Source organism: Typopeltis vanoorti, chromosome 20 (genome assembly GCF_054136105.1).
Source record: "Typopeltis vanoorti isolate ZY-2024b chromosome 20, IOZ_Tvanoo_1.0, whole genome shotgun sequence".
NCBI classification, from domain to species: domain Eukaryota; kingdom Metazoa; phylum Arthropoda; class Arachnida; order Uropygi; family Thelyphonidae; genus Typopeltis; species Typopeltis vanoorti.
The window spans coordinates 80529125-80553349 of NC_143568.1; the positions used below are offsets into that span (position 1 = coordinate 80529125).

The 24225-nt window shown below is 35.9% G+C and overlaps 1 protein-coding gene across 11 annotated transcripts in view; it reads right to left on the reverse strand.

Annotated features, from left to right (window-relative positions):
• The window catches only part of RhoGAPp190 (Rho GTPase-activating protein 190), a 723033-nt gene that overhangs the window by 335016 nt on the left and 363792 nt on the right, over positions 1-24225 (reverse strand). The window lies entirely within an intron of this gene.

Sequence of the window (24225 nt, forward strand, 5' to 3'; positions counted from 1 at the left end):
AGCTACTCACTTTCCAATCTGTTCCCCATTAACAGGTTATCTACTTCGGTATTGAAAAAATTGGCTGACCATTTAAAGACTTGGTTAGCCAAATAGCATTCTATATTCACTATACATTTCATTGTACAAAATAATTGGATAAAATGTTGGTGTTCAGGCACTACATAGTCATACAAACCACTGATTTTGCCAGGGAAAATTTTAAAATTGGTAATTAGTAAGAATTATTCGCATAATTATAGTCTCACAGCAAGTTTTACTATAGAAGTAGAGGAATTTTTCATGCCACTAGAAAGGACATATGACATAAAGCTACTTGTTAGAGATCTGAACAGAAAAGTAGGTAATGAACATCAGGCATATGTAAATACTTTGGGAAGTTTTGGAGAAAAGTATCAAGTTCATATTAGTACCCACTGGGTTTCTGTTTGTGGCATGGACTAGTTACTCTCACCATGTTTTAACATAAATTCACATGCAATGAACATACAAGTACTGTGTCTTGTTGACTGTGTTATTATTCTTGAGACTGGCTCAAGATACAATCGAATACAGGAAATTTGAAAGAGGAAGTGATCACTATTTAGTTTTTGGATGGGATAAAAATGAGTGTCATTTAAGAGAAAAATACATAAAAGTTTTCAGAAACTTCAAAGTTGCATAACATTAGGCTCAACTGTTCAAAATTATTGAAAAAAAAATTATATCATTAAAAAAAAAAAACCAAACCTTAGAGAGAGACTGATTGAAATGGTTGGCAATTAGCAAATCATGTGGCTAAGATGGAAAAATTAGAACTCCTTTTTGAGTATTGAATCTTTGATTTGAAAAGGCTGCCCTCACTGATGGAAGATAAACTTTAATGCTTTGTGTGAAACTACTATAACCCTTGTTGGAGGATACTTCATGCTTCCAGTAAGCATCTTGTAAAAGTTCTATGTTTAATCTTTAGAACAGCATTTCTTGACTACGTTAAAAAAAAGAAAAGAAAGGAAAAGAAAGAAAAATAAATATATGAACTTAGTAAAAAAACAGAAAATCCTTATCTCACACACAATACTAACTTACTATAAGTCTGCAACCTTTTGTGAGTGGGAGCTACGTAATAAAAAAGAAAAGATCTAGATCCTGAAATAGTGTATTCACTCTCATTTCACTGATCCCTGCTGCACAGATAAATTATCTTATAATTTCTTTAGAGTTTTTAGAATGATGTCAGATGATTTATTCTTCCTCATCTCAGTAATATCTATTATAATTTCATCTCTACTTCTTTTCATCTTCCTCATCTCAGTAATACCTATTATAATTTCATCTCTGCCACTTTTCTGTTACTAATTTGCATGTTGATTGACTTTGTGCTTATTCTGTTGAGTTTGTTTCATTGCTTAGTTTTTGCTATGCACTTTAGCTAGGAAACTATGTGTGCCACACAGAATTAAGCAAAGTCCATCAACATGCAAAGTAGTAAGAAAAATGAGGTAGAGATGAACTTATTATAAGTTCATTATTATAACTTCAATTTTCCTGTATTCCATTGTGTCTTGAGCAAATCTCAAGATATTGCTATTGATAACAACACAGCCAACAAGACTTACAAGGTGTTCGGGATAAATTTGACATATTTATAATTAATTATATTTTTCCGTAAGTTACATGTATTAACACACACTTCTCTTCATTTAAAAGTTTGGACCCTTCTTCATTCATATACAAGATGTCAGAAAGGATGGATAGCTGGAACCCACCTGAATCATGGAAGAGAATAACTTGTATCATGATGATTCGTGCCCGCCATCAAAATAAGGATATTACGACTGCTGCCCAATGCTCCCTGAATACAGTAAAAACAATCAGGCATGAACTAGAGACTTGCAATGGTGACTACGAGGATGTAGCAAGAAGAAAGATCCCTAGCAGACGATCTGATTGCGTTCGTACAGCAGAATTCCTCGCAAATCTGCAGGAACAGGTGTTGAAGAACCCTGGCATTAGAATTCGGGCTTTGTTCGTGGAGTTGCTAACTGTAGTCAAGCCCTGGATAACAAGGGTAGCCAATGGTAGGCCGTATGTATGGCAGCAGGATTCGGCCCCTTGCCACACCTCTGGGAAAAGTCAAAAATGGTTGTCTGAAAATTTCTACGACTTCACCAGTCCAAATGTTTGGCCTCCAAACTCCCCAGACCTTAACCCCATGGATTATTTTGTATGGGGCGCAGTTGAAAAAGACACCAATCGCACTTCCAGTAATACAAAAGCCCAGTTAATGGATAAAATTAAAACAGTTTTTGCGGCCCTTCCCAGGGAGACTGTAGCATCAGCTTGTTCGAGGTTCCGAAGCAGAATTGAAGCTGTGATCGATGCTAATGGTGGTTATTTTGAGTAAATCTTGTTGATAGTATTGTAATTAACTCTGCCTGTAATGTTTTTTTGTCAATTCATTAAATTTAATAGATACAAAGAAGATTTTCTTTTTCCTTACGAAACTGTCAAATTTATCCCGAACACCCTGTATTTCTTGTGTGTTCACAGCACATGAATTTATGTTAAAACATGGTGAGAGTAATAACTAGTCCATGTCACAAACAGAAACCCAGTGGGTGCTTGCCATTAATATGAACTTTACACTTCCCAAAGTATTTACATATGCCTGATGTTCATTTCCTAATTTTCTGTTCAAATCTCTAACAAGTAACTTTATGTCATATGTCCTTTCTAGAGGCATGAAAAATTCCTGTACTTCTATAGTAAACTTGCTGTGGGACTATGATTATGCACAAATAAGTCTTTCTATCTAATTACCCATTTTGAAATTTTCCCTTATTATTCTACTTGAAAGTATCTGCCATGGAACTTTTATCTTTGGGTTCAGTGTTGCTAATAGTAACTACTCTCTCCTTTCCCTGATCATTATTTATAAAATAATGTATCTTGTAGTTACTACTTAGCACTTTCTCAAATGTTTTAGACTTTTAGTAACATTAATTATTACAACAAAGTATTTCTCTAATTTTTTTCAACTCGTTTCACTTCTTTTACAATAGATGCTTCTCATGTTGATGGTAGCTATAATTCTACTAACAATAAGTTTGAATTGGTTCCAATAACTGTCTATTCACTGCTCATATCACCATTTTTGATTTTGGTTTTATTCCATACAGAATACAATTTGTTCTGCTAAGTATGGAATTGCTAGCTCTTACTCATTAATTATACAGGTTGATATCTAATAATGAGATGCATGGTGAGAAGGTGAGGAATGGCCACTAGGTCAAAAGCCCTACTTAATTCTCTATGTGTCTTAAAGGCAAGTAGAGGTATTTTCCCAGGTTAACTAGATTCCCAGTTAAGCAATCCATACTGCTATTTATGCAGAAAGGGAGACAGTAAAAGAGAGAGAGAAAGCCCAGCAAATGCTGATGGGTTAGCAAGAGAATCTAAGCTTGGAGGGGGGGGGGGGGGATTGTAGTAGTAGTATAAGGGAAGCTGGTGAAGGAAGTCTTGTCTTCAGGTCTGAACTTGGTCCTTTAAAGCAGCGTTTCCCAAACTGGGAAGTTTTCATTATTTCACGGCCCTCAAGGGAGCCGTGAAATAATGAAACAAATTTAAAATGTTTTAAGACTAAGTAGACTTTTTTTTTTAATCTTAAAAGAAACGTGTTTAATTTTTATTATTTCTTTTTTGTTCTTTTTTTTATATTTCAAATGGAACAAATCACACATTGGTGTTTGGTTCACAAATTTTGCTTCATGTATTTCGGCAATTAATGAATATTAGTAAATGTATGCTTATTCATATAAGTTTCATTTCAAGGGTATTGACAAGAAACACAAAAAAGATTACAAACGCAAAATCTTGAATATAAATACAATAAATATTATAATAATATATGTCTATTTAAACTAAACATATTTGGTCATTTTATAATTAAGATACAAACTTACATTATAGCCTACCAGTTTTGCCAGAAACTGTCTGGCTTTTTCAAGGTGTTTACGGAAAGACAAAAACTAGTAAATGCAAATTGAAAGGAACATAAAAAAAGGTTGTAAACCAACTAGTAGCTAAGGTTACACATTTGCATGACAGAGAGGACTTATTGTTCTTATTCATTATCATGCATGCATGTTTGTTGTAAACGTGTAATCTGATTACTGGCTAGCTGTAATTCAGATTGATTTAGAGAGAGGATCAGGTTTTTCCACGAACTGTTTAGGATTACATCCTGATTTCTGTTGAGGTTTCTGCCAGTTATTAACACTATTGTGGCTTCCTTGAATAAACGATGTCTGTAGTCATCATCCAGATATGGCATGGAGCTGTTTTGCCACTCTATCGTGTGGTTAGACATACAGAAATGATGTGCTAAGCCGGAAGAGATACTTCTGTTGTGGTTTACATCACCAACATGTTCTTTTTGTCTGATTTCTGAACTCCATGAAGTTTGTCCGATGTTTTCTAAACTTCATGGAGTTTAGAAATCAGACAAAAAAAAACATGACGTGGTTAGACGTACATCATTTCTGTACATCTAACCACACGATAGAGTGGCAAAACAGCTCCATGCCATATCTGGATGATGACTACAGACATCGTTTATTCAAGGAAGCCACAATAGTGTTAATAACCGGCAGAAATCTCAACAGAAATCAGAGTGCAATCCTAAAGAGTTCATGGAAAAACCTGATCCTCTCTCTCTAAATCAATCTGAACTGAATACAGCTAGCCTGTAATCACATCACATGCTTACAACAAACATGCATGGTTGATAATGTATAAGAACAATAAGTCCTCTATGTCACGCGAATGTGTAACCTTAGCTACTAGTTGGTTTACAACGTTTTTTATGTTCCTTTCAATTTGCATTTACTAGTTTTTATGTCTTTCCGTAAACGCCTTGAAAAAGCCAAACAGTTTGCTGGCAAAACTGGTAGGCTATAATGTAAGTTTGTTTGTAAATGGTCAGTATTAAATAAGTTTGTATATTAATATGTCTATATTATGATTTTTTTCTATGGGGGCCATGAAATATTTTAATTTTTCAGGAGGGGGCCTTGGCATCCATAAGTTTGGGAAGCACCTTTAAAAGGCATTAACCATAATGAATTCAGAAAAAATCAAAAAATCCTTTCATTCATCCAATCGTCTGAGCACTTCCAGGATGTTGTAGTTGTGCTCGCTCATTATCAATGCCAGTTGGAGCCTTTTAGATGAATTCTGCACTTAATAAATGAATTCGGGATTATGCTCTTCTATCTGGATTTCTTCTTTCTGTGTAAGTCGCTACAGCATTCTTCAACCTTTTTACACCTGCAGACCGGCTGATGGCTAAGACAGAGACATAAACCAATGTAGACAGTATTTTGTTTATTAAATCCAATGTTATAAAATTACAATTTTTAGCTAGTGCGAAATCTGCTGCTGCTCAGAGGTTACAAAATTTGATATACATGGCTGGAGTGATAGATGAATCGCTGCAATAACATCCATTCGATTTCTCTGTTTATTACTGACATGGCTGAAAAAGTCTTTTCACACAAACAGGAAGTCGAAAAAACGACCAACAATTTGATAGCTTTATAACTCAGAGATGAATATTCTTTTTCGAGTGATATCCAAAATTGAGGCAACGACTGCATTTTATGTCTGGACACCAGAGTGACATCAGAAGACAACTCGATCAGCTTTTCTTTTTCATTAGGATCAAGTGCGCATGATTTTATATCTTACAAGAAGGGATTATTAATCCAGATTACCTTTACGAAGATCCTCATTTTCAGGGAAATAATTATTAAAGTTTTCAGCTAACACCCTTAAATGCTGACTTATTATGTTGATTATGACTTTCTTGTTGACATCAGTAGTAATCAAAAAATTCTCCCAAAAATAGAAACATTTTTGTATCTTCCTCTTGTATGTGATTATCTCAAAGAGCCAGCTTCTTTTTGAACGCATCGATTTTATTTCTCAGTGTAAAAATATTTGTACAAGACCCCAGAAGAGAAATATTAAGTTCGTTAAGAAAGCTAAATATGTCCGCCATATACATAAGCTTAGCCATCCATTCCTCATTCAGCAAAGGCTCTACTAGGTCAGATTTTCGCTCTCGCAGAAGCTGCTTTACTTCTTCCCTCAGTTCGAAAAGGTGTGCAAGAACCCTTCCTCTCGATAACCACCTCACTTCTGCATGGAGAAGGAGATGGTGGTGCGAGTCCATACTCTCTCACACACACAGTGTCGTGAACAGCCTGGAGTTCATAGCTCAACTACAAATTTCATTAATGATCTTCACCACGTCATTCATCACAGTATTTAGTTCAGTAGAAAGTTTCTGCTGCTAGGTTCTCCAGGTGGATCATACAGTGAGTGGACAAAACTTCTGGGTGTGCGACTTCATTTATTTTCACAACTACTCCGGAGCGACGTCCAGTCATGCTCGCAGCACCGTCTGTACACACACTCCAATGCATTTTCTCCAGTCTAAGCCCTGCGCGCTTGAAAATACCCATTGAGCATTAAATATCTCTGAACTAGTGGTCTGTCCAGGTAAGTCAAGGCAACAAAGAAGTTCTTCCCTTAAGTCTTCATCTTCACTATATCTCACGAAACAAAGTTGAATCACAAAACATCTCTATTTCTTTATCTCCTCTACAACTTGCTTTTCAATATCGGTGGCCATATCAATAATTCTCCTCTGAATGGTGGTGTCCGAAAGCGATATAGCCTTCAGTTTTTTAGTGGTTTGAGGACCCAAAATTTCTCGTATGACATCTAAGATGCAAGGCTTTACTAACTCCTCACCGATAGTAAATGATTTTTTCATTTTAACTATTCAAAGAGCAACTAAATAAGACGCTCTAAGCAGAGACTTGTCACTAGTCATCATCATTTTCATTTTACGTTTCTGACTTTTCATCTGGTCATGTAATCTTTGAAAAAAGTCCAGTCGCTTATCAATAAAATCTCTATGCTTCGAATGCAAATGACGAGCAAGTTTGGAAGGTTTCGTAGCATCATTTGACAGAATTTCAGAACATATTACACACAAAGGCTGTGGCGATAGTTCACTGTCAGGGACTACAATGAAACCAGACTTTAAATAGTCCTTGTCGAAACGCCTAACAAAGTTTCCTTTTCTTTTTTTGGTTTGTATTGCACATTCCGAAGTATCAACATATTTGTTTCTTCTTGAAGCACTAGTACTTGGCATACTTTCAGTACCATCACTACTTTTCTCCTAAATATTGTCCTTGCCTCTACTAAAGAAGGTTAAAAGGTTTTTTCTGTTTGACTTTTTTTTGTCAAACAGCAAAATGGAGACAAAATGTTTGTCTCCATTTTGTAGGGTTTCAAATTTTATGAAAGAAATAACTTGTTTTCCGAAATACCACAACACAATAAAATAAGAATTTTTGTGACATGTTGTCGACAGGCCAGCTGACACAATACTGGCATTCGAGGGCCACGCACTTCACCTATACTTTGGGTGTTACATTGTCGCCTGCAATGTCCCACTCGCCCTGCAACAACATATCGCCCAAATCATGTAGCTGCTACATGATTGGGAGAAATTTTTGGCAGACCGCCTGGAAATTTCCAAGGATCACAGTTTGAAGAACAAGGCTCTAGAATGCATCACAGCCTCTTTCAATAACATATGGAAGAATTGATACAATACAAGGAAGAAATCCAGAAAGAATTTTTCTGGATTTCTCTATATTTGATACAGATATTTCACAGTATCAATAAATGTAATGAAAAACTTTAAAGACAGATTATAAGAATCACAATGGGCACATGAATTTGTCCAACTTTAGTCCATTTTTATAAAGAACAACTAAAGAAAACATTTCCGGCATATATACAAAACACTTACTTTGGTTATGATACACAGATGATATTTTAGCCGATTGGAAAAACTCGCATAAAAAAAACCCAGAATCAAATTCACTAGAGAAATATAATCAAACGGAATTTTATCCTTTCTCAGTGCTTTTTGAAAAGAGAAACTGATGGCTACCTATCCACTTCCATCTACCACAAAGCTATTTTCTTTGGCCATGATATTCAAACATCAACATAGTATTATTAAATGCCTAATATCAAAAGCCTACAGTTGGTTCTTAATCTGAATCTCTTCGATACGAAATTTCTGCCAAACAAACAAACCTCCTCAATCAAAGTTTTAAAACTTTCAGAGAGGAGGTTTTAAAACATTTTAAAACAATTAAAACATTTTTGTTTTAATTCTAGAAGAGGCTTACATAGCATATATATCCCATATACACCAAAACATTGAGAGAGGAGGATTTAAAAAAGTTTTATAACAATTAAAACGTTTTTGTTTTAATTCTACAGGAGGCATATCCATCCCATATACACCGACTTTCTTAAATTAAGGAAGAAAGAAAAATTGTGCAAACTCAGGGAGGGGACATCTGAAATCAGGAACATTATGCAAAAAACTGATGCTGAGTCTGGTTATTCTATACAATTAAGGGGCTCGGCCGGCGGTGTCTAGAGCAAAAACCTGACATTGTACGATAGCAAAATTTTTGGATATGATTGCAAGACATTTAACCAATAAATTCAGGTAGTGCACCATAATAAAAATAGAGGCTGGCTAAAGTCGAGCAGAGGTAATCAGATGGTTGCACATGAATCATTCCATAGTTCACAGACTGTGGAACCAATTCCAACAGATAGCATCCTGGAGATACAGTGAAGAAAGGCAAGGGGCTACAACTACAGTAGATGACAGATATATACAATTATCTGCATGCTGAAATGGGAGTGCTACTTCGAATCAATCATGATGTGATCTCATGTTGGCTGTAGCAATATTGCGATCTGCTTCTGCTGTGCACAGAAGGCTTTCATAAAAGTGGTGTGTGCCTACTTTCACAAAAGCAAGGCAACAAGTAGTATGTGTGTGTTCCATCCCCAAAACCAATCGTGAAATGGACCAGACTCCACATCAACTGTAAACAAGACAATGGGAGTTGGTATTGTTCACAAGAGTCCTGATTTGCTCTACAAAGTGATAACATGTGTGATCTGATCTGGATAGAACCAGAGATATGCTATCATCCTTGCTTATGGTGGATGTGAGGTAGTGTGATGATTTGGGGTGGCATCTCATTGAGAGGACAACAACCTGTATCTGCTTCCTAGCAGAACCACAAATGATGCAATTCATAGAGGTCCTGGAACTAAACATTTGTTTGCAGACAGTTGCAAGTCAGCCATATCTCCTGACCTTAATCTTATTGAGCATGCTCTAGGTGGATTTGTTGCTGCTTTCAACCCTATTCTCCAAAACCTTCAGGGCACTTAAGAGCTCTTTGCAAAATAATGGTTATTACCAAATGGGCTCCTAGACACCATTACAAACAGTATGAAACATTGTACTGTGAGGGGCAAACAAATTCCATATTATAGCACTTTGCTATCTCATTTTGACCACTTGTTTTTGAATGAAACTATTCATTTATAATTTTTATGGGTGTTTCTTTCACATATCACATCATACTGCTTTTCACCAAATTGCTTGAAATTCATCATACAGTTGTTTTTTTTTTAAAATCGTGATTTTTCTCTTTAATTTACAGAAACTAGTGTATTAGACACCTCTCAATGTGATGATCGGATCCTAAGGAAATTTCATCTTGCAGCAAGTTTAAGCATCAGTTCTTTGTATATCAAATTCTTTATAACTGCTAGTTATCTGCAATATCACAAAAATAAAAAACAGGCAAAATCAATATCACAAAAATATTTTAGAACATGAATCCTACAACAAAATAAAAAAAAAATCATCATAAATCTGGTCTTGCTGAACATGAAATTCACACCTCAGTATCCTCTGAAATCTAACTAAATTATTGTGCAGAAGCAAACAAACATTCCAACGACTTTTTAAGGAAAGCACATCCATACTCAGAGTCTAAACCTTAAGATCAATGACGGACCATTTAAGCCTAATTTGGAGATATTACCTAATAACTGTTAATATCAGATCTGAAAAGCATAATATTAACAAGGGACACCTGTGACTGCAGACACAATCCCCATGTGCTTGCACTGTTGTTTTTGAATTTTTCATTATTCACATTTTAACACTGATGGTTTAAGATATTTAACCAAAATATCTGTGTAACTAAGTTATTAAAAATTTCTCTTTACTATGCACGCATGTACTTTATTATAGTTCTATAAATGCTATACATTTATATCATCACAGAGTTTTCAAGCAAGTGCTTCGTAACTCTTCCTCTGATGTTAGTGTGGCACTATCCATATTGTGGCTATTTGAATACCCCAATAACAGTATAGAGGTGTCAACTGCAGCTTTATACTGCTATGAAGGGTCCTCATTAGGTTTCAAATTTCTTCATTATAAAAACACAGGCTTTGCAAAAGTATATTGATATCATTCCTGTTTTGGCAGATTCTATGAAACTTCCATTGTAGTAATTAAAAGAAACTGGGTTTTGACCAAATAAACCCAGTCTCTTCTAATAACTATCTGTGACCTTAATGTTTACTTTTAACATTTCCATTACAGAAAATTTGTTAGATATGGAATGAAAGCGAAAAGGCTATTTTTCTGGCAACCTTAATAATAATGAAGGGGATACAAATCCTTTGATGTTTGCTCCACCTTTGATACGAGTTGCCTTGGTGTTGTACTACCAAGTGGTTACTTACACTTCGATTTGCCGATAGTTTTTCGGTATGAAACTCGTAGATCTTAGTCCTAGTTCTTAGAGTTTCGTTTACTCGCAGATAAACATCAAAGGATTTGTATCCCCTTCATTATTTGTTAGATATGTTTGGTGGATACACCTGGCTTGTGATTTTGTAAGGATTTGTTTTTATTAGCTTGGATTTTTCTTTTATAGAGAATTGTCAATTGCTAGTGTCCATTTCAATCTCCTCAAAAAAAATTTCAGACACCAGGTATTTTCATGGGTTTATTTATCTCTAGGGAGGGGGAGGAAGGAGATTTCATTTACCATGGTGGTCAGGGATACCTATTCCTTCTATTTAACCTGTACAAGTCTTATTTTTTGGATCTTATTCAATCCATAATTTTAAAATTAAATAGGTTTAAAATTAATTGATCAAGGCCATTTCATCACCCCCCCCCTCTAATTTACTCTATGGAGATGGCAAGTAAATCATATCACTCTGGGATTATGAAATTGAGAAAATACAATGTCCCCTTTGACACTTTCTTTACTAGTACCTTCTCAGCACATGAAGATTTTCTACTAGATGATGCTGTGATATACTGCCACTTCTTCTTTTGATATAGTAAGTTCTGATCAGTCTTGATAATTTCAATCTCCCACCTTTGGCATGCTCAGGAATAAGCTGAATGCTCTCTTTCTCACAATTACTATGGTGCTTTGCACTTTATTTTGATGTTCTTTATTGCCACATCAAGCATAGATGGCAGATCCACTACAGGAAATTTCGACAACCACATTTCTGACAATACAACAAGAAAAGAATAGACAAAAATTAAAAATGAAAAGGGGCAGTATCACCAATGGAAATTATTCAACACGGCTTTGATAGGGAAGTTACTAGAATCTGCATAGCGTATTATGGCTGTCAATTAAGTGTGTCGTCCATTCTGGCCAATTTATTCATCAATAGTTTATTTAGTGGTCTTATTCAACCAAATCTCAAAACTGCTAGAAGTCCCAAATCATCAAGAAGAGCAACAATAAATTTTCAAATGTGTGTAAAACTTATAAAGATCACTGAGAGAAGAGTCAAAGGGATTTCCCTCTCTCAGTATATTTTTTAACCTTTGTCTGGAGGACTGCTAAAAGAATCAATCACAAAAGAAAAAATAGGAATATTTGTAAATGGGCAAAAATTATATCACACAAAATATCACAGTTTCTTTAGTAATATTTACAAATAAACAAGGGAAAGGGGAAAAGGAATATGATAGTACACTTATATAAAAACAGCAAGCATTATGCCATGGAAATAAGTTTTAATAAAACAAAATCAGTGATGACTGCAGAAAAAGAGAAAATCTATACAAGCAAATCTTGAAAGTGGAAGGAAACAGAGTGGTTAAAAACCATTTAGTTGGCCACATTAATCAAAGATTGGAGAAATATAGATCTTCTTAAGAAACTTAAAAGTGTGTTGTCTAATGTATTTGACAATAGTTCTTTAGGCTTCAGAGATGAGGCAATTTTCGAAATCCGCAAAGATAGTGGATTTTGAAAATATGTCTGAGAAAAAAACTGCATGGATAAAAGCAGAAACAAATGAGAACATGAGAAAATAATTAATTTCCATATTCCAATAATGCCAACAATCAAATTGTTGTCTTAGGTTTACAACTAAAGCTACAAGGCCCATGTATTTATGTCTGTAAATAACAAGTATACTTCTGGCTGGTTTGCCTATTTTTCTAGATATAAAACTCAATTTTCCAGGAGGAAAAAACCCCGCCTCTGCCATAGTTCATTGCTGCGACCATTGTTTGTTTGCTGATGATGCAAAATTAGGTAGACCAATAGTTAATCAAGGCGATGTGGAGAGCTTGCAAAATGGTTTAATAGGCTGTCAAGTATGGGAAAAAGATAATGGATGTCAGTTTAATGTGGGGAAATGTAAAGGTATGCATTTTGGGATAAATAGATTACAAGCTGTGTATCACATTGATGGCAATGTACTCCAGGAAATAGATGAAGCCAGAGATTTAGGGTGGTGGTAGACAAAGTTAAAGTTTAGACAATATATTGCTAAGGTATCCCATAAGATTACCGTATATTTTCAGGTATAATACAAACTAGAAATTTCGTTTGAAAACTAGCCCTAAAATGCCATGTCCACGTATAATGCGATCTGTTAATCTTGTTCCATAACATTATAAATAAAACAATATGAATTAACGAAAGAAATATTTATTTTAAAACAAAATGTCAAAATTCATTAAATTCTTCTTCATCTTTTGAGTCATCAAACATTTCATTTATAAATTCATCTGTAGGCATTGCGTCATCAGTGTAGCAGTTGTCGTCGTCATCATGTTCTCCATTTTGTTGTGCATCATCCTCGCTTTTGTATATGACGTCATCTTCGGATCCATCCATTGAATTACTTATTCCGCATTTAAGAAATGAGCGTTGAATCATTGCACATGGTATGGAATCCCATGCTTCTTTAACCCAGCTGGTGACTAGGGTGATCTCAGGCTTCTGAAAATTCCCACCCTTTGTCATATTCACCAAACCAGATGACATCCATTCTCTCCATTTTTCATGTAAGTGATCTTTAAACAGCTTATTCAAGCTGACATCAAGCAGCTGCAAAACGGAAGTTAGACCACCCGGTAATACTGCTAGGTCTGTATGTAGCTCACGTCCTTTCTCTTTCCTTGCCTCCGTTAAATGCGCCCGGAACATATCCCAGACTAGCATGCTTTGTTGCTGTAACAAGCTACCTGGACGTATGTTCAATACTTGATCCAGCCACAATTGTACACCTTCTTCATCCATCCAACCTTTCTAATTGGCGCGAACAATGACACCTGGCAGAAATTTCATATGCTTCGGAATTTTCTTTCTTTTTAATATCACTGTCGACTTTAATTTGGTTCCATCCGGCATGCATGCCAGAACAACGGTAAAATGCGTTTTTTCATGTCCCATTGTTTTTATGAGGACACCATTTTCACCAACTGAGTTTACTGTTCGATTCCCAGGCATATCAAAGTACATGGGCGTCTCATCCATATTGCCAATTTGGGAAAGTTCATATCCATGACACTTCCGTAATTTTATGTTAAATTTATGGAAGGACTCCAATTTTTCTTCAAGTTGCTTTGGTAACTTATGCGCAATTTTTGTTCGGTGTCGTAATATTAATGCTTTGCGTTCCATAAATCTGTTACACCACCCAGGTGAAGCAAGAAAATATGAAATACCTGGTGTGTCCTTGAATTTACCATTTTTGAGTTGTAGAGCTCAAAAATGAATTGCATTTCTTGTTACTATAATGCCATCTTGTCGTTGCGTCAAAATCCATTCATTTAGCTCTTCTTTGAGTTCTGGAAAGGATGCTACATCTCCACGACAGGCAAGTTTCGTTTTGGGGATTTTTTCAAGACTGTCTTTTTGTTTACGTCAAAGTCTAATATTACTCTCTGCTACACCAAATTCTCTCATAGCAACACTGTTATGTTCTTCTGCAAACTGCACGACACGCAATTTAAATCCTGCTTCAAAAGATGAATGCTTACGTTTCTGTTGGCTCATTTTCAAGCTAGGTTTGTTTAACAAATAATATTTAAAATGAACTGTAGTTAAACCAATATACCTAACTGTGCTAATATCCCGCCAAGGGGGCAGGATATTAGCACTACTTACATTACTGGTTTTATGCGCAGATACGATGCGCGTTCAGTCGCCGAATGTGAGTGGGTCAAGTAGATTTGGTTGCATAGGCATTAGGTAGTATATACTGTGTGTGCAAGTCTAATAAGATGTTATATTTTTTAAGATCCGCATATAATGAGAACCCCTAACTTTAACACGTTCACTGCCACGCTACTTCGGCATGGTCTGTTCCCCTACGCCGAGCAATTTCACTTCTTGAAGGTCAGTACGATAATCTCGTTACTGGAGGTAAGCGTCCTACGAGTATACTCGTAGTTGGCTTGTACAGAGCATATACGGTCTATGAGAATACACACAGTTTTGATGCTAGCCCCACAAGCCAAGCATTTTCCCTTCTTCAAGGTCACTACAATAATCTCGTTCCCGGCGGTAAGCGTCATACGAGTATACTCGTAGCTGGCTTGTGAAGCAGGTTTACCCACTACGAGTATACTCGTAGTTGGCAGCGAACGTGTTAAGTAGTATTTTTTACCATAAATTTTTCGCATTATATGCGATAATATATGGTACTTGGCATATTAAGGCCTTATAAAGAAGAATAAGGCCTTGGTATGCCCATCTGGATTACTGTGCTCAAGTTTCGTCTCCTAGGTCTCTTGGTTATGAAGCAGTGGAGAGGATTCAGAGGCGTGACCAAGATGGTGGGTGGTCTGTGGAATGTTCCCTATGAAGATAGATTGAAGGTGTGTGGATTGCAGAAGTTGGTTGATAGGAGAAAAACGGGATATGATAGAAACATTTAAGTTGCTAAAAGGGTTTTATAGGATATGTGCATGGGAAATGTTTTAGCACTTGGCTAGAAGAACCAGAACAAGGGGTCATTTTTGGAAGGTGAATAAATGTGTGGTTAGTAGGGGGGTGTGAGAACTAGATTTTTTGCTTGGAGAGTGGTGAATGAGTGGAATGGGTTGCCAGAGTCAGTTGTGAGTGCTTTGTCTGTTAATGGGTTGAAGGAGTGGTATGATAGATTGTGTGGATATGTTGGATCCCCCGTGATGAGTCTTTGGATCTCCATGGAGGTGCCCGTATAATCCTTCTGCAATTCTCAAAAACAGAACAGAAGGAAAGAGACCTTCAAGAAGATCAAGAATAGAGGCAGAAAACATCAAAAATATACATATATACTGAATTCTTACAAAAATCAAAATTTCATTATTGCAGTAGACAGGACCAGAAAGCAGTTGTCTCACCGTAAGGAGGGGATTGTGATTCCTATTGTTTCCTGCTGCATTTCAGGGCTGCTGTTAAAATCTAGGAATGCATTTTGAATTTATTTCTATGTGAAGAATAGTGTGAATCAGCAGTGAAAAATTTAACAGAGGGATATTTAATATTACACACACGAATACCTACTAATGACTAAAAATAGTGGAGGTTTCTTTATTTCTACAAAGAATCCAAAAAAGACTTAAATGATATGGGAATCCAGAACTGGAATGAAAAAGCTCAAGACAAAAAAGAATGGAAGAAGTTTGTATATACAGCAAAGAACCCTAAGGTTCAGCAAGCTAAAGAAAATGCATGTTAATACTTGACTACATGGATAGATTTTATTGACATTCACTCTTTACAATTATAAAAAACAATCTTCTTTTCACAAACCCATTACTGAACTGCTTCAGTTCCTCCATGAAATTATGAATTTTCGATCTCTGAACTCAGCTTCACTACTGTATTCCTGTTTTAATCCTATTCTCCAATGTAAGCATAAGCAAGCATGTAGTAATTTCACAGCAAGTCCATTTGTTTCACTGTTGTCTTCACAGAAATTCCCTTAGTTTCCCATAATGCAAAAACACTGTGATGGGGGTCACTACCTAAACTGGATTCAACCTTCATTGAAGTCCCATCAGGGGAGAGCCAGATCTAAGAAGATATAGATAGTTTGACCACAGATCAGAGAACCCTCAACACTTTTGCACATAGCAGAAGGTGGCGAATCAATCTATTCCCATAATAGTGTAATCAATCCATTTTGTGGGACAAGTGTTTATTATTACGTGTCGGAAAATCAGCTTTTCTTTTATGAATATTCTAGTTTTTAAAGGGGTAACTATTTTGTTTGCATAACAGTTGAAAAATTTTAAGTATAAAGCACATAAATTTGCATGTTGGTGATGAATTCTTATTTCTCTCCCCCCCCTTTCAACATGAATTGGCTCTTCTTGGCACTCTACCAGCTACAGTTCTCTCAACTATGGGCAGACTATACCAATGTGAAATCAATCCAGAAATATTTTCCTTGTACAAGTAAAAAAAGATATATTACTTTATTATTAAATACTCTGGAAAAGAGATAATTGTGGAAAGTTTTTCTGCTTGGTTACAAGCTATGATGTAATTAGTATTTGACAAAATAATTTGGCATTTATAACCTAAAGGTACACTCTGTGCTTAACCAGCTTGGGTCTTTTAAAAATGTTTTCGTTAGACCCTTCTGTGGCATTTCTAAGTTATAGTTCTTTTCAAATTCGTTTTACATTCTCTGCAGTAATATTTGTATATTTGAATTTATAGTTAACTTAAAGTAGCTGAACTTTCATCTTAAAAAATAACATGGTTTTTGTCATACTAAGATAATCATTTTTGTTCTGTTTAAAAGTCAATAACGATTTTTTCCAAGTTCCTTATATACTCTTGTATCCTATATATTGGTCAAATATTGAAGTTTTGACAATTTCATCAGAATTAGTCTTATCTGGCAGAACTCCAATATTGTCAGATCATCATCAAATTCCTGCCATGTACCCTCAAGGGGTGTACAGGATATGACAGTACTACATGAAAAAATTACATCATTACTAACTTCCTATCTACAATTTTCCTCCAAATCAGTCTGTTACTTGTCAAGACTCCAACATTATCAGATCTTATATTTCTATCGTCTAAGGCACTTTGTACCGTATCAATCCACCTATATCTTGGTCTTCCTCTGGGTCGTTTTCCTGCCAGGTTGGCAGGAAAACGAACACTTGTTTTGCTAATCTTTCCTCTCCCATTCTATTTAAGTGACCATACTACCTGGGATTAGCTCTGCTAATGCATTCCTGGATGCTGACAATGTCAAGTTCTTTCCTAATATCCTCATTTTTAATATGATATTGCCATTGATGCCATCTGTTCACGCCTCTAATCTTTCTCAGGACTCTCATATCTGCGGTCTCTAGTCTTTGGTCAAGTGTTTTACTTCTGACCCAGCTCTCAGATCCATAAGTTAAAATTGGTTTGAACACAGTCTTGTATACAGCTAATTTAGTGTTCCGACTAATTTCTTTCTTATTCCATATGAATTTATTCAATTGACTTCCCACGATACCAGCTTTGCTGATTCTGTTGTCTATTTCTATATTTAGTTTACCATCTTCAGTAAAAATTGTGCCTAAGTAGCTGAAATGTTTTACTTGTCCCACAGGTTCTCCATTCACAACACAGTTGACATTTTCAATGATTCTGCCTATTTTCATTGTCTTTGTCTTTTTATTGCTAACCTTCATACCATATCTATTACAACAGCTATTCAATTTAGTCAGAGAATCTTGCAGACTTGTAGCGGATTTATTTAGAAGTATAACATCATCCGCATAAAGCAAAGAGCTGACATTAACATCTCCAATTTTGATATCAGGTTTAATACCACATTCCTTCATAATGTGATCCATATAGATAATGAATAACAGAGGGGATAATGTACATCCATGTCTCACACCAGATTTAACATTAAACCATCTTCCTGTACTTCCTTCAATTCTAACTGCTGACTCACAACTCAAATAAAGACTAAGTATTGCTTGATATAATGCCCCATTGACACCATATAACTGCAGCGTATTGAATAGCTTCTCTCTTGGCACCTTGTCATATGCCTTTTCCAAATCGACAAAACTTAAATACAGATCTTTGTTATATTCCCATGCTTTCTCGACTATTTGTCGTAAAGTGAAGATCTGATCCTGACAGCCTCTATTAGGCCTGAATCCAGCTTGTTCTTCACCAAGCTTTTCTTCCACAATTCTTCTCAACCGTTTCTCAAGTATACTTGCATAGATCTTGCCAGGAACACTCAGTAGGGAAATACCTCTGTAATTCTCACATTTAGTTTTATTTCCCTTTTTATATATGGGTACTATGAGAGCTCTACTCCAATCATCGGGAATTCGTCCCTCTGTCCAGGCTTTCTGAACTATGCAGTGCAGCCACTGTAAGACTCTTATACCACCATACTTCAGCATTTCTGGTCGAATATCATCTACTCCTGCTGCCTTTCCACATTTCAAGCCTTTGATGGCTTTTTCTACTTCAAGTATGGATATGTATTCCTGACTGCATGCCTGGTCAGTGTTTTTTATCACTGTGCTGTCATCACTGCTTGTTTCATTTAGCAGTTTTTCAAAGTAATTACTCCATACTTCAAGGATATCTTTTTCTCCTGTTTTCATTTCACCTTTATCATCTCTAATTCCTTTTACAGCACTCTTTCCTCCATTCCTAAGCTTCTTCAACAACCTCCAGAATATTTTGCCACCTTCTTGATATTTATTTTCTATATTCTTGCCAAAGTCCTCCCATGACTTTTGTTTAGCTAGTTTTACACACTGTTTAGCTTTCTTACATTTGTCTCTGTATTCTGTAAGAGTAAAAGCTGACTTATTTGCCAGGAACTTTTGATATGCTTCCTTCTTTTCCTTCACTGCCTCTTTAACTTCCTGTGTCCACCAGGGAGTTCTGATTTTTTTATCTTTGCACACAACCTCACCACATGCCTCTCTGGCAGAATCAATCAATGTTTCCTTCAGAGTTTGCCACTGAATCTCCAAGGTTTGATTCCTGTTCTCAAACTCTTTCATTTTTTCTTCAATAATCTTTGTGTATTTTAGTCTACAGTTTACATCTGAGAGCTGCTCAACTTTTATTCGCTTTAAAACTTTCTTACATGTTATTCTTTTCAATATGAAATTCAATTTTATCCTGCTCAAGACTAAATAGTGATCACTTCCAATTTCAAATCCTCTGTACACTGTGTTGTCCTGCACCAAGGAGAAAACATCACTATCAACAATAACATAGTCAATGAGACTTTTCTTATTCCTAGCCTCTTCTCTCCATGTGAATTTGTGCACATTTTTATGTTGGAACATGGTGTTAGTAATAACCAGTCCACGTCCTGAGCAGAAATCCAACAGATATTTGCCATTATTATTAGCTTTGCTCTTTTCTCCAAATTTTCCCAAAATATTTTTGTATGTCTCACAATCATTTCCTACTCTACTATTTAGATCGCCAACAAGGACCAACTTTTCCTTTTTCATTGTGTCAGTTGCTTTTTCTAAAGCCTCAAAAAATTCCTCCACTTCTATCTTAGTAGAACCTTCTGTGGGACCATAGGCACAGAAGATTAGCCTCGTATTTTGTGTTGAATACTATGGCTACAACTTCTTTTCCTTGATTGTTATTGCCTGAATATAACATTTTGTATTTATTGCTCAGAAAGATCTCACCAGTTTTGGTCTTTTTTTGTTTCAGTCACCCCTATTATGTCGATCTGGTACTTATCTAATTCCTCAGCTAGCTCCATTTCTTTGCCATTCAGGCTTCTTACGTTGATAGTACCGATCTTTAACTCTGGTGATGTTGAGTTGGGGTTTGTTTTCAGATTTGTTCCAGTAGCTGACTTTTCGCTGTTCGCCCTGGTTCCCTGGCGAAAACGGGGGCCTTGTTTAACTGGGCGACGCCCCAGCCGGCATGAAATTTTGTCATGTTGTACCATCATTTTTTATTTTGGTTTAACCAATAAAAATACAATTTGGTCGGCTAAATCCCAAATTGCCAGCCCATCCTCGTTCGTTCAGTATCAAAGTAGATACCCAACAGGGTGCACCACGAGAAGGTGAGGATTGGACATTAGGTCAGAAGTCCTGGTCGGTTCTCCGCATTCCTTTAAAGGCTATGCGGAGGTCTCCTCTCAGTTATACAGCTTTGACCCTTAAGCAGACCTTATATTACAATTTTCTAAGACACTTATTCTGCATCAATCCACCAACTTTGTCTCCTCCTTTGGATCATTTTCCTGTCATTGTGGTATCAAATAACTATTTGTTAACCATTTCTTTCCCATTCTGTTTAAGTGAACATACTTGTGAGATTAGCTCTGCTCGCATATTCCTGAATGCAAACAGTTGGTTTCAATATTGTCTTGCATACAGCTAGTTTAATGTTTTGACTAATTTCTCTCATATAACTTTATTCACTTGACTCCCTACCTTACTCAACATCAAATTCCTGCCGTGTACCCTCAGGGGGTGTACAGGATATGATAGTACTACATGAAAAAATTACATCATTACTAACTTCCTATCTACAATTTTCCTCCAAATCGGTCTGTTCCTTGTCAAGACTCCAACATTATCAGATCTTATATTTCTATCATCTAAGGCACTTTGTACCATATCAATTCTACCTATATCTTGGCCTTCCTCTGGGTCGTTTTCCTGCCAACCTGGCAGGGAACACTTGTTTTGTTAATCTTTTCTCTCCCATTCTATTTAAGTGACCATACCACCTGAGATTAGCTCTGCTAACGCATTCCTGGATGCTGACAATGTCAAGTTCTTTCCTAATATCCTCATTTTTAATATGATATTGCCATTGATGCCATCTGTTCGCGCCTATAATCATTCTCAGGACTCATATCTGCGTTCTCTAGTCTTTGGTCAAGTGTTTTACTTCTGACCCAGCTCTCAGATCCATAAGTTAAAACTGGTTTGAACACTGTCTTGTATACAGCTAATTTAGTGTTCTGACTAATTTCTCTCTTATTCTATATGAATTTATTCAATTGACTTTCCACCATACCAACTTTGCTGATTCTGTTGTCAATTTTTATACTGAATTTACCATCCTCACTAAAAATCGTGCCTAAGTAGCTGGAATGTTTTACTTGTTCTAGTTCTCCAGTCACAACACAGTTGACATTTTCAGTGATTCTGCCTATTTTCATTGTCTTTGTCTTTTTATTGCTGACCTTCATACCATATCTATTACAACAGTTATTCAATTTAGTCAGAGAATCTTGCAGACTATAACATCATCTGCATAAAGCAAAGAGCTGACATTAACATGATAGCAAGTCCAGTTAGTGCTGCCTTTTAATGCGCAAGGCCCGAACGGTATCGTTGCATTGGCTACACGGGATTCCGACTTAGTGGAATTCAGTCATAATCCCACGGATGGTAGCTTCACACCACTGCTCACTCGACCAAGTATGTACCAAGTGTCCGAACCTGCGATTCCTCTCGTACTGAGCAGGATTACTAGCGCAACGACTAGTCATCAGTAGGATAAAACTAACCTGTAATCTTTATCATCAGGTAAGACTCACTAAGTTATCTTTATTTTCAAGTTAGATTCTCTTGGTCTACTATAATATCAGGTCTGACTCCATTGGCAGTGTGCCCCTGTCTCACATTAAAGACCTAAAGGCATTCAGTCCTCAATGGAACGTGGTACATGGTCATACAGTTCATGCAGTTACCACAGTATGACTATTAGCCATACTCGCCAATGCAAAATCAATACCTACATTATATTATTTACACTTTTGCCAGATTTCTCTCAACTTATTTCTTCTTTTCCCAATTTATTCATCCTTTTACTAGCCAACATGCTAACTAAAACCTAACTTAAAGGTACCTTAAATCTACTTTAAAAGTATCTTAAAAGTACCTTAAATTTAGAACTATGAGCTCACCTAAACCTATCAAGGAATCACTCTTAGCGAGATCCACAATCCACGAGGTCAGATAGCCAAAATTCCCTACGAACAAGCTCGCGTACGTTGGTGCACAGTGGGGGTGGCAAATTCCCCAGTTAATAGCAGAGGACTCAAGCAACTGCCTTCAGCTCCTCACCAAATCAGGCCTCTCGGACCTGGCTTTGGCGTAAGCATTCTACCAGGAATTATAAAAAAATAAATAATTAAAAAAAAAAAACTTCCAGCAGTTATCAATGGGCTCCCTCCAATTTTTTTTTAACAGTTTTATTATCATTCCCATCATGCATACAAGATATTTATATTATACAATTTAAGTTGTACAATTCAATGTACAGTATTATACAATTCAAGTTGCACAATCAATGTACAATATTATACAATACAATTCATCAAGTTGCACAATCAATGTACAATATTATACAATACATTTCAAGTATTACTATCATTTTTTGTTGTTAATTACACTTATTTTTGGCTATTAATTTATTACAGTTAATAAATGTTTCTTCACACACACACACACACACACACACACACACACACACACACACACACACACAAATAGAGTAAAATACATTTTGGATAGTTTTTGTTTTCATAGTTTATAAAAAGTTACTGGTTTTAGTGTTAATGTAAGTTAGTTTGTGTATTTATGTGCAACCAAGGGCAGTAGCCATATTAGTTACTAGAGAATTAAATTAGTTCAAAACAGTCACTGCGAGTCCAGTGACCGTATCTATGAGGGCTCACCTTGCATGGTTTGATTTGATGTGCATGGCAATATATCAGTCTCCTAAGTGAATGAACTAGTTAGTATATTGGTACCTTAATTGGATATGATATGCGAGTTATAATGATCCCTTATACTATACGTTTAAAGTAATTGTCAACATTGTTTAGTCCCATGAGGTAGTCTCTCAATCTTTTTCTAAATGCATAAGATGAGGTTATAGATTTGATTTCATTTGGGGGTTTGTTGCAGCTACTTGTCGCTAGGTATTTGAAGGATTTATGAAAAATTTCTTTGTTTGCCTTGGGTACTACCAGCATGTTCCAGCCGCATCGTAATCCACAGTCTACATTATATACCAAGAAACTTTTAGCGTTCCCTTTTACGTATAGTAGACAACCACAGAGATATAGTTTCTGTAGTGGTAGAATATTATACATGACAAACAGATCGTTGGTGAATATGCGAAGTCAGTAGTGGTTATGGCTATAATTATTCTGTTCTGTATTCTTATTAATGGAAGCAGATTGTTGTAATAATCTCCACCCCAACAGGGGTTTTTAGACTATGTATTTAGACTGTAAATTTAGACTATGTATTGCTTTATATAATGTTTCATTTAGAACATATAGTTGTAGTGTTTTGAATTGATTTATCTTGGCACCTTAGCGTTTACCTTTTGATGATTTACCAAAGCTTTAGATCCTTTAGATGCTCCCGTGATTTCTGAACAAGTAAAAATCTGATCCTGACAACCCCTAATTTTGCCCAAACCTGTTTCCTTCTTTCTATTTCTCTTCCACAGTTTTTCTTAACCTCCTAACCTTAAAGTTTTTCTTAATCAAGTATGCTTGCATAAATTTCATCATGGATATTTAAGTATGGAAATTCTTCTGTAATTCTCACACTGTTTTATTTTCCATTTTTATACATTGGTTCTATGAGAGCTCTACTGCAGTCATTCAGAATTTGAACTTCTGAGCAAGCCTTTATGCACTGCAGCCACTGTATACCTTCATATTTTAGCCTTTTTGCCAAGGAATCATCTGCTCCAGCAAACTTTCCACATTTCATTGATTTTATTGATTGCTTGTACCTCAAGTATGGATAATATACTCTTTATTGCATTTCTCATAAATATTTTCCTCTTAAATATTACCACCATTCAGAATTCTTTCAAAGCAATTTCAGCTAGAATACCATTATCTTCAGTTTTCATGTTACCTTTATAATCTCAAATTCCTTTTATAGTACTCTTTTCTTCATTTCCAGTAGTCTACAGAATAATTTTG